Source organism: Rutidosis leptorrhynchoides, chromosome 1 (assembly GCF_046630445.1).
Source record: "Rutidosis leptorrhynchoides isolate AG116_Rl617_1_P2 chromosome 1, CSIRO_AGI_Rlap_v1, whole genome shotgun sequence".
Taxonomy (NCBI): Eukaryota; Viridiplantae; Streptophyta; class Magnoliopsida; order Asterales; family Asteraceae; genus Rutidosis; species Rutidosis leptorrhynchoides.
This window is the reverse complement of record NC_092333.1, coordinates 461,499,432-461,516,730: the sequence shown is the minus strand read 5'-3', so window position 1 is coordinate 461,516,730 and position 17,299 is coordinate 461,499,432.

Below are 17,299 nucleotides of genomic sequence, written 5' to 3'. Positions count from 1 at the left end.
GTCCATCTAAGCTTAAAATGAACATGACTTGTGATTAATTGGAACTAGGAAGTTAATGACATATTGACTAGTCTTTAGAATTGAACCAAATGCATTAAAGTGACTAACTAAGTCTTGACCAAACTGAGATTTCCTAAAATATCAATCAAGACACTTCTCCAAGAATGTTAGGTTTGCCACTATTGGAGTGTTATGTCACTTTCACCCAATAAAAGCAAATCTCGGACACTTAATGCATATAGTACTTATATAGGATGTTTGGTTTCTTTTGCAAGTGCTAGAAGGAGTAAATGTGCCAAAATGTGGTGTTCAAATTTGAGTCAAACGGCTATACAACGGATACCAAATTTGGACTGGAGCACGCACAGTCGAACCACGGTCGACCGTGCTGGAACCGTGTGTCAACGGCTATTTTTGAATCCCACTATTAAAGGCAAGCATTAAAGAGAATTTGAAGCTGGCCCTCTTGCATATTTTAAAGGCTTATTTCCAGATATCACAAGGGCTCTAATTACTACTCAAATGTGATCAAGCAAGAGAAGATTCTATGATTTTATAGATATAGAATTTGGTTGTTGTAAACTTACTTATCAAAATCATTAATCGTGTGAGTTTACTTAGTGTAATGTATATCCTAGTATTGTCTTAGGATCATCATGGAAAAGTGTATAAGTCTTCTAACTTCAATTAGTGGAAGCATAGGCTAGCTCAGTGATCTACTTCCTTAAAGGGACTTAGGAAGTTGATTAATCTTATTTAGAGATTAATACTTGTCCAAGGTGAAGACAAGTTGATCTAGGTGGGAGTTGGTCTTTCAAAGGGATAGAAAGATTAGGTTTGTTGTCTACCAAAGAAGTTGAAGACTTGTAAATCGGATCTCCACCGGGTTTGGAGAAAAGTGCTTAGTGAAGCAATAAATCTCGATCAGTGTAATCGGGGAGTGGATTAAGGTGGATTAGTTAACATCCACCCAAACCACTATAAATCCTTGTGTCTATGTGCTTTACATTACTTTATTCATCATTTTGAACATATACACTATACACATCAAGTTTGAGTTAAATTGGTTGATCATAGTTAATCGAATTTGGTGATCAATTGAAAAAGTGTTAAAAAAGTATTAAGTAACTATTCAACCCCCCCCCCCTCTAGTTACTTACACAATTTAATAAAGATAACAAATCTACTATTGAATTTGACGAATTTGGTTTCTATATAAAGGATGCTCGAACCATACATACTCTCATTCGATGTGATAGTGATGGTGACCTTTACCCCGTCACCCCGTCTAACACATCCAACATTGCTTTACTTACATCGAGTCAACCTCTTTGGCACAATCGCTTGGGACACTCGGGTGATCATATCTTACATACTTTATTTTCTCGTGGTTTCTTTAATTGTAACAAACCTCCTGTTAAAACCTTATGTCATGCGTGCCAGTTAGGAAAACATGTCAAATTACCGTTCTCTCATTCTACTTCTATTGTTTCAAAACCCTTTGAAATAATACATTCTGATCTATGGACATCTCCCATTGCCAGTGTAGGTGGTTTTAAATATTGCATGTTATTATTAGACCACTTTACTCATTTTTTGTGGATATACCCTCTTCGCAAGAAATCTGACGCCTTTTCCAAATTCTCAAACTTTCATGCATATGTTAAAAATCAATTCAATACCACAATCAAAGCCTTTCAATGTGACAACGAGGGTGAATACGATAATGCCTCCTTCCATGACCTCTTTTCTACTCATGGCATTGAGTTTCGTTTCTCATGCTCGCATACCTCCTAACAAAATGGTATGGCAGAACGAATGATCCGCACTATTAATAATAGTATTCACTCTCTTCTCTTTCATGCTCGCCTTCCACCTGAATACTGGGTTGAGGCACTTCACCTGGCCACACACCTTCTTAACATTCTTCCCTCCAGTTCTATCTCAAATGATATACCATTCACTAAACTTTTCAACAAAAACCCTAAATTTTCTCATCTTCGTGTCTTCGGCTGCTTGTGTTACCCACATCTTCCAACACCTCACAAACTCGCCAAAAGTTCCAGCCCATGTATCTTCCTTGGCTACCCATCAAATCATCGTGGGTATTGGTGTCTTGATCTTGAAACCAAAAAGATCATTATTTCCCGCCATGTCACCTTCGATGAGACTATATTTCCATTTGGTTCTATGCAACCAAACTCCTCTCCCTCTTACTCGTTTCTCGATATTCCCAGTGAGTTCCAACCTCACCCACTCCACCACCACACTGAAAACCCTATCATCCCACCTACTACTACTACTACTACTACTACTACTACTACTACTACTACTACTACTACTACTACTACTCTGGTTCCTGCTTCCACCGACCCTGATCCTTCTTATACCGATGCTTCAGTTACTATTGTTGCTTCGACCTCTGTTCACCCTTCCTCGACTAGTTTGATCACCCCCACTCCAACGACCCACAATCAACACCCAATGCTCACTCGTGCCAAAACTGGAATCCACAAACCCATATCTCACTTAAACTTAAATGTTAACACCCAACCATATATTCCTAAAACTCACATCCAGGCCCTTTCTGACCCTAACTGGAAACAAGCAATGATTGATGAATATAATGCTTTAATTAAAAATGGTACTTGGGTTCTGGTTCCAAGACCTTCGGGTGTTAATATTGTGAGATCTATGTGGTTGTTTAAACGCAAGTTACACTCTAATGGCACTTTAGATAGGTACAAAGCTCGTTTGGTGGCTAATGGCAAAAGCCAACGACCTGGTATTGATTGTGGTGAGACTTTTAGTCTGGTAGTAAAACCGGAAACTATTCGGGCTGTGCTTAGCCTATCTGTTTCTCGACACTGGCCGATTCATCAGCTAAATGTCAAGAACGCATTTTTACACGGTGATCTTACAGATACTGTCTACATGCATCAGCCTCCAGGGTTTCATGATCCAACGAAACCAGTTTATGTATGTCATCTTTGCAAATCATTATATGGTCTCAAACAGGCTCCTCGTGCTTGGTTTCATAGGTTTGCTCAATATGCTCTTCGTGTTGGTTTTCAACATAGCCGCTGTGACTCATCGCTGTTTATTTACCGACATGGGACTCATACTGCTTATTTATTGTTATATGTGGATGATATTGTTCTTACTGCTTTGTCCACCTCTCTTTTACAGAAGATTATCACTTCTCTTGGCAAGGAATTTGCCATGACTGATCTTGGACCTTAATTATTTTTTGGGGATATCTGCTACTCGTAGTACACATGGCATGTTTCTGTCTCAACGAAAATATGCACTTGATATTTTGGATAGGGATGATATGTCTAATTGTAAGCCCTGCACCACTCCTGTTGATACAAAGTCCAAACTTGGACCTGATGGGCCTCCAGTCACGAATCCCACTTTATATCACAGTTTGGCTGGTGCACTTCAATATTTGACATTTACTCGACCTGACATTACATATGCTCTTCAGCAGTTGTGTTTGTTCATGCATGACCCAAGAGAACCTCACTTCGGTGCTCTTAAACGCGTGTTGTGTTATATTCGTGGGACAATTGATAATGGGCTTCAGATTTTTCCGTCCTCCACTACGAAACTCATTGCCTAATCTGATGCAGATTGGGGAGTTTGTCCTGATACTCGTCGCTCTACGTCTGGGTATTGCGTTTTCCTTAGTGATAATATTCTATCTTGGTCTTCTAAAAGACAGGCAACCGTATCTCGTTCAAGTAACGAAGCTGAATATCGAGCGGTTGCTAATGCTGTTGCCGAGACATGTTGGATATGCAACTTACTTCGCGAACTTCACTCACCGCTCTCTCATGCTACCTTGGTTTACTGTGATAATGTAAGTGCGATTTACCTCTCTACCAACCCAGTACAGCATCAACGCACAAAACATATTGAGATAGACATACATTTCGTGCGTGATAAGGTAGCTACGGGCGATGTTCATGTTCTTCATGTCCCTACTACTTCTCAGTATGCTGATATTTTTACTAAGGGACTCCCTACACAGTTATTAACAGATTTCAAATCCAGCTTGAACGTCCGTTCTCTCACTCCCGTTCCAACTGCGGAGGTGTATTAGATTGTATGTATATATGTATTTGGATTAGTCCAATTGTATAGATGGGCTCGGACTGTTAGTGTTTTAGCATTAGGGTTTCAGTTTTGTATTCTATAAATATTGTAATGTTTGTGTTAATTTTCATTGAGAAATATTTGATTTCAGAACTAACATTAGATTCAAAATTATATGTGTTATACATAATTACAATGTGAGTGAAATAATAAGCCTTAAAACTATATATACCATGCAAAGTCACACGTACACAAAAATAATAATATGATACGAATTAGACACTTTTGAAAAGAACATTAAAATCTGTAAAATATTATTTTCAGCATCTAGACGACTAATGTGTGTTGAGAACACCAAGAACCCTTAATTTTATAACAAGATTCAAATACTACAAAGCAAGCACACACAACTAACGAGCAACTAGGTCCCGGTCATCATAGCACTTTCCATTCAAGCATTCTATTTAAGTTCGTCCCAAGAGAGTAGGTCAATTGAATATTTACTATATTATCTAATAAACAAAAAATGGTGAATAGTAACTAGGGGCATTTTCATCCTTTCACCTTTGTTTTTTAATTCTAATTCAATTTCAATACACCAACAAAGACCCCCACACTTTCTTCAACTATTCAAATCGACCTCCCGAACAGGGGGTAAAGTGTCAAATAACTATTTTCATAAAAAATATTAAATAAACTCCACCCAAATATTTAACGGGTCATATCTTCTCGCTCATAACGAGTTAAATTTTTCCGACACCATCGTTCAACTCGAAATAATTTTAGGAACACAATGTCACTAACTATACGTAAAACGGACGCTTTTTAAAAAAAGCTAAATATTTGGGGTACTTTTCACACACGTTGATTTTGCGTTAAATTTTTAAAAGTCGATAATTACATAGCTTAACGCCGAGATGGACATATATTGTTAATTTAAAATAACATTTAAATCTTTCACGAGTTATACCTTTTAGTTCGACTCGAGTTGCGCTTCAACGACATCATTCTTTAGCCACGAAATAATTTTACAAACTAAACGCAATAAAATATATTGAAAACCGAACCCCCGGCACGAAGTGAGGGTTCCACAATTAGTTGAAACTAATAATCGTCCTAGTTTGATTAAGGGGTTTTGGTTGATTTTGACTAACAACTAAAACTCGCAACAATAAGCAAATAACTAAATATCGAAATATAAATCAAGGAACTAAGTAGTGTCCACTTATCTAATCCACCCTTATGCTTCATTTGCCCCGTTTTATCCCAATTGCTATCGCATTCGTTGTTGAACTATTAGATGTTTAATATCACTATTAAACCTTAATCAAGTTACACTTTGCAAACTCACATAAGCATCAAATTACAAGATCAAGTTGAACCATGAGAAGTCATTGAGATTATGCTTGGATTAGTATCACTTAAAATCCCTTAGTAATCAACATCACTTAAGAAAACTAAGCACCACTAGTTTTGACTAAGAACACCTTGAAAACCAATACAATTAGAGGACACATTCACTTATAATTATTTCCTTGATTGTCTAGATCATGCAAACATGTTGAAGTACAGATTGAATCTCATTAGAAATCCTTTAATAATGATCAACAACTCATATAATCAAGGTTAGGTTCAAAACAATAACTAGCAATGGATCAATAGCTAACTCAATAACAATTACTCAAGTATTTCATTCAAACAATAGTTATTCAATCAATTTGGGGCAAAACCTTACATTAGAGTTTCATAGATAAGCAAACACAATCAAATTAGCCAAGCATGGCTAAACTAACACTAATCAAAGACAAATTATCACAAATATACTTCATGTTCAACAATTACAAGTATTCAAATGAAAACAATGAAAATGAAGGTGGAGATTACAACCCAAATAAAGAAATGATGTAGATCTAACACTAAAATTACTTGAGCTTGAGCTTAATCCTCTAAATTAGCCTTAATCTCCCACTAGATAATGAAATTAGGGTTTTTAGGGTAAGATTTGAGGTAAAAACTGCAGCTCTCCCTTTAAACCTAATCCCATTTTCTATTTATAGCCTTGACAAAATTCTGCACAAAACAACGAAGATGTGGCGCATTTGATAGATGATGCGCCGCATTTTGTTGCTGATGCATAGGGATGGCGCACGCGGTTAACGGGCACGGGTTCTATATACCCGCGACCCGCCTGTCGGGTTTCTTTTTTGCACGTTGAGACCCGTTACCCGCCCACGGGTAAAAACTATTCGCCCATGCCCGTGACCCGCGGGTACCCATGACCCGCGGGTAACCCACGGGTAATAATAATATACAACTTTTTATTAGAAAATCCAAATAATTTTATTAATTATAAAACCATATGTACAAGCTATATTTATAATGACGTGAAAATTAAGTCTTTTACTTGTATATAATATTATATTTCTAATCATTATTCAAATACTAGTAAAATAGCTTTTAAATTTAATAATTGTAAGTATTAATTTGTGGGTAAATTAAGAAAAGTCTCATGTATTCACGGGTCGGGCTTTACCCGTGACGGGTAGTATATACCCGCGACCCGTCAGCGGGTATAAATTTTTACTCGTACCCGTGCCCGTGGGTAAGATTTAATGATTTTACCCGCCCATCGGGGATAGGGTACCCGCGGGTCACGGGTTTTTTCTCACCCATTGCCATCCCTATTGATGCGCCGCATGTGGTTGAGTGAATGCGCCGCATTTATAGATGAATGAGCCGCATTTTTGTGCCTTAAAATATTCTGGTGCTGAAGAGGCTAACTTTACACTAGAGATGGCCGCATTGGCCATTTTGGTGCGCCTCATTTGTCGAAATCCTGCATTCTCTTGGATTTTGCCACTTTTGTTCACTTTTTGGCTAAACTTGGTCAATTTTGCACCAAGAAATGATATTTAGCCATGAACCAGCACTTTGCTCAAATAAACCCCTTCCAAGCTCAATAATCCACTAAAAATGAGTGAAACGAGGGAGATATTGCGAGGTAAAATATGTGTAAATCGAGCTCAACGACCTTGAATGGCAAGATACTTTCATAGATTCTTGCTTGTTGGGTCGATTTAGGGTGATCTTGGGAATTTCAGCCAAATCTTAAACCAAAAATTAATCCCCGCCAAGTGCTACTCCATTTGGCGGCGCACATCTATGAGTTAAATTGCGTGTTTAGTGAATTGACAATAGATTAAAAATAAATGTATTATACGTAACTACAATGTGAGTGAAATAATAGGACTTAAAACTATATCTTACATGCTAAGTCATGCGTACACAAAAATAATAATATGAAATAAATTCAAAATTTTCAAAAAAAAACATTAAAATTAGTAAAATATTATTTTCGGCATCTAGACGACCTTGAATAGCAAGACACTTTCATAGAGTTTTGCGTGTTAGTCCGTTTTAGGGCGAACTTGAGAATTTCAGCCTAATATGAAACCGAAAATTACTCGCCGCTAAATTCCATTCTATTTGGCGGCACATATCTATGAATGAAATTGTATGTTTCATACATAACTAGAATGTGAGTGAAATAACAACCTTAAAACTTTATATATCATTATAAGTCATGCATACAAAATAAAAAGATTGAAATATCATTTTCAGCATCTAGACGACCTTGAATGGCAAGACACTTTTAGAGAATTCTGCTCGTTGGACCGATTTAGGGTGATTTTGAGAATTTTAGCCAAATCTGAAAACCGTAAATTACGCTCCGTCAAATGTTATTCCATTTGACGGCGCATATCCATGAGTTAAATTGCGCGTTAAGTGAAGTGACATTAGATTCAAAATTATATGTGTTATACATAATTACAATGTGAGTGATATAATATGCCTTAAAACTATATATACCATGATAAGTCACGCGTACACGAAAATAATAATATGATACAATTTCAAAATTTTCGAAATGAACATTAAAATTAGTAAAATATATTTCAGCATTTCGACGGCCTTGAATGGCAAGACACTTTCAGAGAGTTTTACTCGTTGGCCCGTTTTAGGTGGCTCTTAAGAATTTCAGCCCAGTCTTAAACCGACAATTACTCGCTGTAGTGACCCGAACTTTTCCATGTTTATATATATTAAATGAAATTGTTATTTACATGATTAAGTGTTTCCAACATGTTAAGCAATCAAACTTGTTAAGACTTGATTAATTGAAATAGGTTTCATATAGACAATTGACCACCCAAGTTGACCGGTGATTCACGAACGTTAAAACTTGTAAAAACTATATGATGACATATATATGGTTATATATATAGTTAACATGATATTATGATAAGTAAACATATCATTAAGTATATTAAAAATGAACTACATATGTAAAAACAAGACTACTAACTTAATGATTTTGAAACGAGACATATATGTAACGATTATCGTTGTAACGACATTTAATGTATATATATCATATTAAGAGATATTCGTACATCATAATATATTGATAATATAATAATTTAAAATCTCTTTTGATATTATAAACTTTGGGTTAACAACATTTAACAAGATCGTTAACCTAAAGGTTTCAAAACAACACTTACATGTAACGACTAACGATGACTTAACGACTCAGTTAAAATGTATATACATGTAGTGTTTTAATATGTATTCATACACTTTTGAAAGACTTCAAGACACTTATCAAAATACTTCTACTTAACAAAAATGCTTACAATTACATCCTCGTTCAGTTTCATCAACAATTCTACTCGTATGCACCCGTATTTGTACTCGTACAATACACAGCTTTTAGATGTATGTACTATTGGTATATACACTCCAATGATCAGCTCTTAGCAGCCCATGTGAGTCACCTAACACATGTGTGAACCATCATTTGTCAACTAGAATGAAATTTTTCATAAAATTACAAAAATATGAGTAATCATTCATGACTTATTTACATGAAAACAAAATTACATATCCTTTATATCTAATCCATACACCAACGACCAAAAACACCTACAAACACTTTCATTCTTCAATTTTCTTCATCTAATTGATCTCTCTCAAGTTCTATCTTCAAGTTCTAAGTGTTTTTCATAAATTCCAAAAGTTCTAGTTTCATAAAATCAAGAATACTTCCAAGATTGCAAGTTTACTTCCAAGTTTTCTAAATCCATTCCAAGTAATCATACAAGATCAAGAAACCTTTGTTACTTATAGTAGGTTATCTTTCTAATACAAGGTAATAATCATATTCAAACTTTAATTCAATTTCTATAACTATAACAATCTTATTTCGAGTGGAAATCTTACTTGAAATTATTTTCGTGTCATGATTCTGCTTCAAGAACTTTCAAGCCATCCAAGGATCCTTTGAAGCTAGATCCATTTTTCTCATTTCCAGTAGGTTTATCCAAGGAACTTGAGGTAGTAATGATGTTCATAACATCATTCGATTCATACATAAAAAGCTGTCTTATTCAACGTTATAAACTTATAATCACTAGAACATAGTTTAGTTAATTCTAAACTTGTTCGCAAATAAAGTTAATCCTTCTAACTAGACTTTTAAAATCAACTAAACACATGTTCTATATCTATATGATATGCTAACTTAATGATTTAAAACCCAGAAACACGATAAACACCATAAAACTGGATATACGCCGTCGTAGTAAAATCGGGGGCTGTTTTGGTTGGGATAATTAAAAGCTAAGAAGAACTTTGATTTAAAAGCTATACTTCTGGAAAAATGATTTTTCTTATGAACATGAAACTATATCCAAAAATCATGGTTAAACTCAAAGTGAAAGTATGTTTTTCAAAATGGTCATCAAGATGTCGTTCTTTCGACGAAAATGACTACCTCTTTCAAAAACGATTTGTAACTTGTATTTCTGACTATAAACTTATACTTTTTCTATTTAGATTCATAAAATTAAGTTCAATACGAAACCGTGGCCACTGGAATCACTCAAAACGGATTAGAAACGAAGAAATGGCGAGTAAAACAAGATTGATAAAAACTACTCATTTTACCTACGTGAAAGTTAGTAATAAATCTATTCCAACCATAACCTAATCAACTTATATTGTATATTATGTAATCTTGAGATACCATAGACACGTATACAATGTTTCGACCTATCATGTCGACCCATCTATATATATATTGCGGAACAACCATAGACACTCTATATGTGAATGTTGGAGTTAGCTATACAGGGTTGAGGTTGATTCCAAAATATATATATAGTTTGAGTTGTGATCAATACTGAGATACGTATACACTGGGTCGTGGATTGAATCAAGTATCGATTTATTTCTGTAAATCTAACTGTGGACAACTAGTTGTAGGTTACTAACGAGGACAGCTGACTTAATAAACTTAAAACATCAAAATGTATTAAAAGTTTTGTAAATATATTTTGAACATACTTTGATATATATGTATATATTGTTATAGGTTTGTGAATCAACCAATGGCCAAGTCTTACTTCCCGACGAAGTAAAAATCTGTGAAAGTGAGTTATAGTCCCACTTTTAAAATCTAATATTTTTGAGATGAGAATACATGCAGGTTTTATAAATGATTTACAAAATAGACACAAGTACGTGAAACTACATTCTATGGTTGAATTATCGAAATCGAATATGCCCCTTTTTATTAAGTCTGGTAATCTAAGAATTAGGGAACACATACCCTAATTGACGCGAATCCTAAGATAGATCTATTGGGCCTAACAAACCCCATCCAAAGTACCGGATGCTTTAGTACTTCAAAATTTATATCATATCCGAAGGGTGTCCCGGAATGATGGGGATATTCTTATATATGCATCTTGTTAATGTCGGTTACCAGGTGTTTACCATATGAATGATTTTTATCTCTGTGTATGGGATGTGTATTGAAATATAAAATCTTGTGGTCTATTGTTACGATTTGATATATATAGGTTAAACCTATAACTCACCAACATTTTTGTTGACGTTTAAAGCATGTTTATTCTCAGGTGAATACTAAGAGCTTCCGCTGTTGCATACTAAAATAAGGACAAGATTTGGAGTCCATGTTTGTATGATATTGTGTAAAAACTGCATTCAAGAAACTGATTTCGATGTAACATATTTGTATTGTAAACCATTATGTAATGGTCGTGTGTAAACGGGATATTTTAGATTATCATTATTTGATAATCTACGTAAAGCTTTTTAAACCTTTATTTATGAAATAAAGGTTATGGTTTGTTTTAAAAATGAATGCAGTCTTTAAAAAATGTCTCATATAGAGGTCAAAACCTCGCAACGAAATCAATTAATATGGAACGTTTTTAATCAATAAGAACGGGACATTTCAGTTGGTATCAGAGCGTTGGTCTTAGAGAACCAGAATTTTGTATTAGTGTGTCTTATCGAGTTTGTTAGAATGCATTAGTGAGTCTGGACTTCGACCGTGTTTACTTGAAAAAAAAAAGACTGCTTAACAAATTTTGTTGGAAACTATATATTTTTAACATGTGAATATTATGTGATATATTAATCTCTTAACGTGTTTAATATTATGTGATAGATGACTACCTCTAGAACTAGTCCCATTGACTAACCTAATAATAATGAAGAGTCTAATGTAAATTGGAATGATTCGTGGACTGATTCACAAGTTCCCGAAGAGGAACCGGAAGAAGAGTCGGAACCGGAAGAAGAATCGGAACCGGAAGAAGAACCAGTGGGGAAATAATAAAACGGTTAAGTAGAAGAAAATCCTCAACCAACCGACCAAAGTTAATTATGGTCAACGGTGTTTCCGCCAAGGAAGCAAAATATTGGGAGGATTACCAATTCTCCGATGAATCGGATCCCGACGAGGATTCCGATGATGTTATAGAAATTACCCCAACTGAATTTAAAAAGGAAAAAGAGAACAATAAGGGAAAGGGCATAAAAATCGAGAAATCTGATTCTAACCCCGATGAACTTTATATGTATCGTCAACACCCGTATTTCTTAAGTTGTAACAATAACCCGGGAACCTCTAAACCACCAGGTTTTTCTAGACCAATGTGGAAAACGACGGCTCGTATTAGGGGAACATCATATATCCCTAAAAACTTAGCAAAAAGAACCAAGTTCGAAAAAGAAGAAACGAGTGAGTCGGAATAAGATAGTTGTATTTGTGCGGTGTAATATATGTAATGTAGTGTGCTTATGCTTTACGATATATGTAAAAATTGCTTGTATTAATAAGTATCTTTTATGAATCTAACTCTTGTCTATTTTACAGTATAAAAACACAAAATGGATAGACAACCCAATATTTTAGAAGACTTACCCGGAGACATGATTGATGAAATCTTGTCTAGAGTCGGTCAGAATTCCTCGGCACAACTATTTATGGCAAAATCAGTTTGTAAGACATTCGAAGAACGTTCCAAGAATGCCTTGGTTTATAAAAGGCTTTCGTTTGAAAGATGGGAGATATCACATTGGGAAACCCATAAGTTACGATGTGTTTACTTTGACGCATATATTGCGGGGAACCCAAATGCTATTTTACGCAACGGGTTAAGAAATTATTTTGACTCAATGTATCCGAATATAGGACTTCATGATTTAGAAAAAGCGGCTAACATGCAACATAAAGAAGCATGTTATGCTTATGGGTTAGTAATGTTCGCTTCTCACCAAAGTGAGAAAAAGAACATCGGGCTACAACTATTAAACAAAACGTTCCCACAAGTGACGGAGTCGGTAATTGGGGTAAGAAATGAGGTTTTTAGGTTATTACGAGACTGTTGGTCATTACGTAACCTTCACCCTTTTGACGACGTTACAACACGTTGTCATACTATCGGTCACAACGGTTACGTTCCGCAAGACCAAGGATGGGAAGTGGTATTAGTAAAACCAGAATGCATGACTTGTTTCTGGACGTATGAATTACGTGTCTTTGTTGCCTTTGCTGAACGCCTTATTTATTAACTAGAATTATCTTCGCAACTACTTTGTATCAAAGTTTTATGTGCTATATTTCATGCTATATGTAAAATAGCGGTATTATAAGTTTGCAAGTTATTGTATAAAGGTTTGAATATGATATATATATTTTTTTTTGTTGTGATTAGTTTTTCATATAGAATTGTAGTAGTTGAAATGGTATGTTAGCTACTAAGTATGAACTTAACGGGTAGGTACTACCCGAATTAAAGAGTATAAAACGCTAATATGAAGAAAGAGCTTTTATAAATAAGTTCATATTACGCTACGAAATACTATTGACTACTCTTGATATTCTATATGATTAACTCGTTTCATTTGACTATTTTGAAGGAAATGGCACCGACTACTTGTAACGACCCGCACTTTTTCGATCATACTATACTTATAAGATTAATATTTACATAAATTAAACCTTGCCAACATGATAAGCAATCCAAATTGTCGAGACTTGTATTTCCGAAAAGAGTTTTACACAACGTTTGACCGTCTAGTTTGACCGATGATATCACGAACTATACAATATATGATAATTATACGTTTGTGTATATAAATGTATATATACATATTTAACATGATTAATAAATGTTTTAATATCTCATTTTGTATTAATAACAACAAGTTATATGTGTACTTTGAAACTACTAACTTAAGTTTTCAAAACGATAACTATACGTAACGTTATTTGACATAAATACTTAAGACATATAATGTTTATACATATATTGTATAAGTAATGTATTTAATCACTTTTAAAGATTTAAATACATAAAACCATATAAGTGTATTCACAAAAGATAGCTATATTTGAATCCTCATTCCATTTTTCACAAAATTTCTATACGTATACCTAGAGTATTTGTACTCGTATCATACCAAGCTCCTATACGTATTTACTAATAGTAAATACACATCAAAATCACCACCTAACCAGCCATTATTCATGCCATGAGGGCTAGGTAATTGAATTTGGAAGCAATTAGGACTAGATACATAAAATTATAACTTGGAATTTTTGTCCATATACACCATGGAACACGTTTTTGGTGTATATATATACATGATCATTTTGCTTCATTTACTACTTCAATTTCCTAGCTAAAACACACACTCTTTCTTACTCTCTAAACTCCATAACAACCCAGCAAAATTCCATAAAGATCTAGCTTCAAAAACCATACTAAAACACCATAAGAAAACCATACAAAAACATTTCAAGAAAACCCTCCAAGAACACCAACTTACTTCCAATCTTTCATCCACTTCCAACACCCTTTTGATTCTAGCTTCTTACTTCTCTCTTACAGCAACTTCATCCAAGGAACTTGAGGTAGAATCTATGTTCATAACCTTATTCGATTCATATATATATAGCTATCATATTTTGTGGTATACAAGTTTAACAACAAGAACATAGTTTGAATGTTTTCAAACTTGTTTGCAAACTAAATAGATCCTTCTAACTTAACTTTTAAAATACTTCAAGACCTGTAATATAACTTATGTATATGCTAATTTAACAAGGTAAAACTTGGTTTTTCAAAGTATAAGTATTTTTAGAAAAATGGTCATTAAATGATTTTGTTGTAACAAAAATGTTTAACTTCATATGTTTCACTAATGTTTCACTTATGCCGTATGATTTTGAATACAAACTAAGGTATTTACAGTTCATAGTCTTAAAGAGGGACTCGATCCAAGGAGATGGCAAGTTGAATCAACGAAAACGGACTTGTAACGAAGAAACTATGACCGAAACAAAATTGGTTATCCAAGACTTAAATGACTTCGGGATTCATTGGAAAAATTTACATAAAATCACATACTTCTAAGATAACATGATATTTTATATATATGTACTTACAATTCAATTTCATATGGTTCAGGATCACCCGTAAGCAACACGAGAAGATTAATCATAGGATCCCATGTTTGTACGCAACACGTCATTTGACAACACCGGTACTTTATGTACGCAACACGTCATTTGACAACACCGGTACCGTGGGTCAAGATTAATCTCGACCAATACATATACGTTGGGGTTTTATTTATTTCGTTGGGGGTTTTATTTATTGCGGGTATATTAAACATCTAAAAATGAACCATTAAAAATTAAATTGCTAACCTCGGACAGCTAACTACGGACTAAGGAAATATTCAAAGTATTAAAAGTATAACAAGTATATATTTATAACGTTTGTTTAAAAATGAAAACATATTGATATATTATATATGGATAGGTTCGTGATATCAACCGGAAGACCGAGTCAAATTATTTATATCATCAAGACAAGAGTGAGTATATAGTCCCACTTTTAAACTCTAAATATTTCGGGATGAGAATACATGTATTTTATGTTTTACATTATGGACACAAGTAACTGAAAAATATATTCTACGTTGAGTTGTACCACTGGCATACTTCCCTGTAGCTTGGTAACTAATATTTACAGCGGTATTGTAAACGCGAATCCTGTTGATAGATCTATCGGGCCTGACAACCCCAACCGGACTGGACGACCAGTATTCAACGGTTGCACAGTACTTCGTTTTGTGACTACACTTGGTACGGTGTAGTAAGATTTCATATTAAAGGGAATATGCGACGTGAAAATGTTAAGTATGGTTACCAAGTGCTCAACCACTTAGAACATTTTTATTAAACTGATTATATACGAAATCTTGTAGTCTATATATATATTGCAGCCGGCATTAAACCTATATCTCACCAACTTTATGTTGACCTTTTAAAACATGTCTATTCTCAGGTGATTTCTAAAGCTTCCGCTGCATCATGTTGGATCTAACCAGGATCTTGCGTACGCATGTTTGTGTCAAAAATAAAACTGCATATCCGAGATGTTGTATTGTAAAATATGCTAGAAACCGTGTTGTTGTCATCATTTGTAAAGTTTGTAAGTCGAAGATTATCGCTAAACGTTAATCTTCTTTTTATTGTCTTAAGCTTGTAACAAAAATAATGGTTATGGTTTGTAATGTATAATATATGCAGTTTTCTTTCAAAAATGTCTCATATAGAGGTCAATACCTCGCAATGAAATCATACGTTATCTAACGCGTTCTTATGGTTAAGGACGGGTTATGACATGTGGTATCAGAGCGTTGGTCTTAGCGAACCAGGTTTGCATTAGTGTGTCTAACCAAGAAGTCGTTAGGATACATTAGTAAAGTCTGGACTTTGACCGGGTCTGATTTTAAAAACCATTGCTTATCACTGTTGGTTAAAAATTTATATGTAAATATTATGTAAGTACTAATGGGTTAGTTGTTATGTGATAGATGTCGGGCTCGAAACTTATTATCACATTCAGCGACTCCGAATCAGAACCTTCAGATTGTGTTTCAGTCATTAACATATCCGATGACGAAAGTGGTATTTTTGTGGAAGACTCACAATTTCCGGATGAACCAACTATAGAAATATCGGAAAGTGAACCCGAGGAAGAAATACTAGAAATTACGAAAGAAAAATTCGATCAAGGAAAGAAACGAAAAGCGAATGAATTAGAAAATTCAAATCCCGAACTTAGTGAGAATGACGTGGCACCAATTCCACTCAACACTACCACCCCTATTCCCGCTATTCCTATTAGTGCTATCCCCGCATCTAGTTCTTCGGCTCCTCAGCCAAAACGTAGGGTGACAGCTAGGATTCGCGTTGGGGGATTCCCTGGACATAAATGTTTTGGGAAATAGACCAAATGATGCGCTACCGTATTAAACCATGGAATCACATAATGTTTTGTATAATATTATTAGTGTGGTTTGTTTAAAGTTTGATGTAAGCATATGTAAAATAGCGAAGTATGAAATGCAATAATTTTCCATGGTTAAGTATTATTTAGATTGTAGTAATTGATTCTGTACTAAGCTATTAAGTATGAACATTAACGGGTAGGTACTACCCAAGATATAATTATAAAACGCTAATAAGAAGAAAAGGCTTTTATAATAATACCTGGTTCATATTATTAACAAGCTATAAATGTACTATAAATACACACTACATCTATAATAATCCATGTGAATAATTATTTTTTTTTATTAGGAAATGGCGCGATTGAACCGAATGACGGAACAAGAAGTCGAGAACTTCATCAACCAGCGAGTCAACGATAGAATGCTATGGGTCGAAGCTGCAAGAGCTACTGCAGTTAATCCAAATCCTCGTGTAGGATGCTCCTACAAGACGTTTCAAGCTTGCAAACCT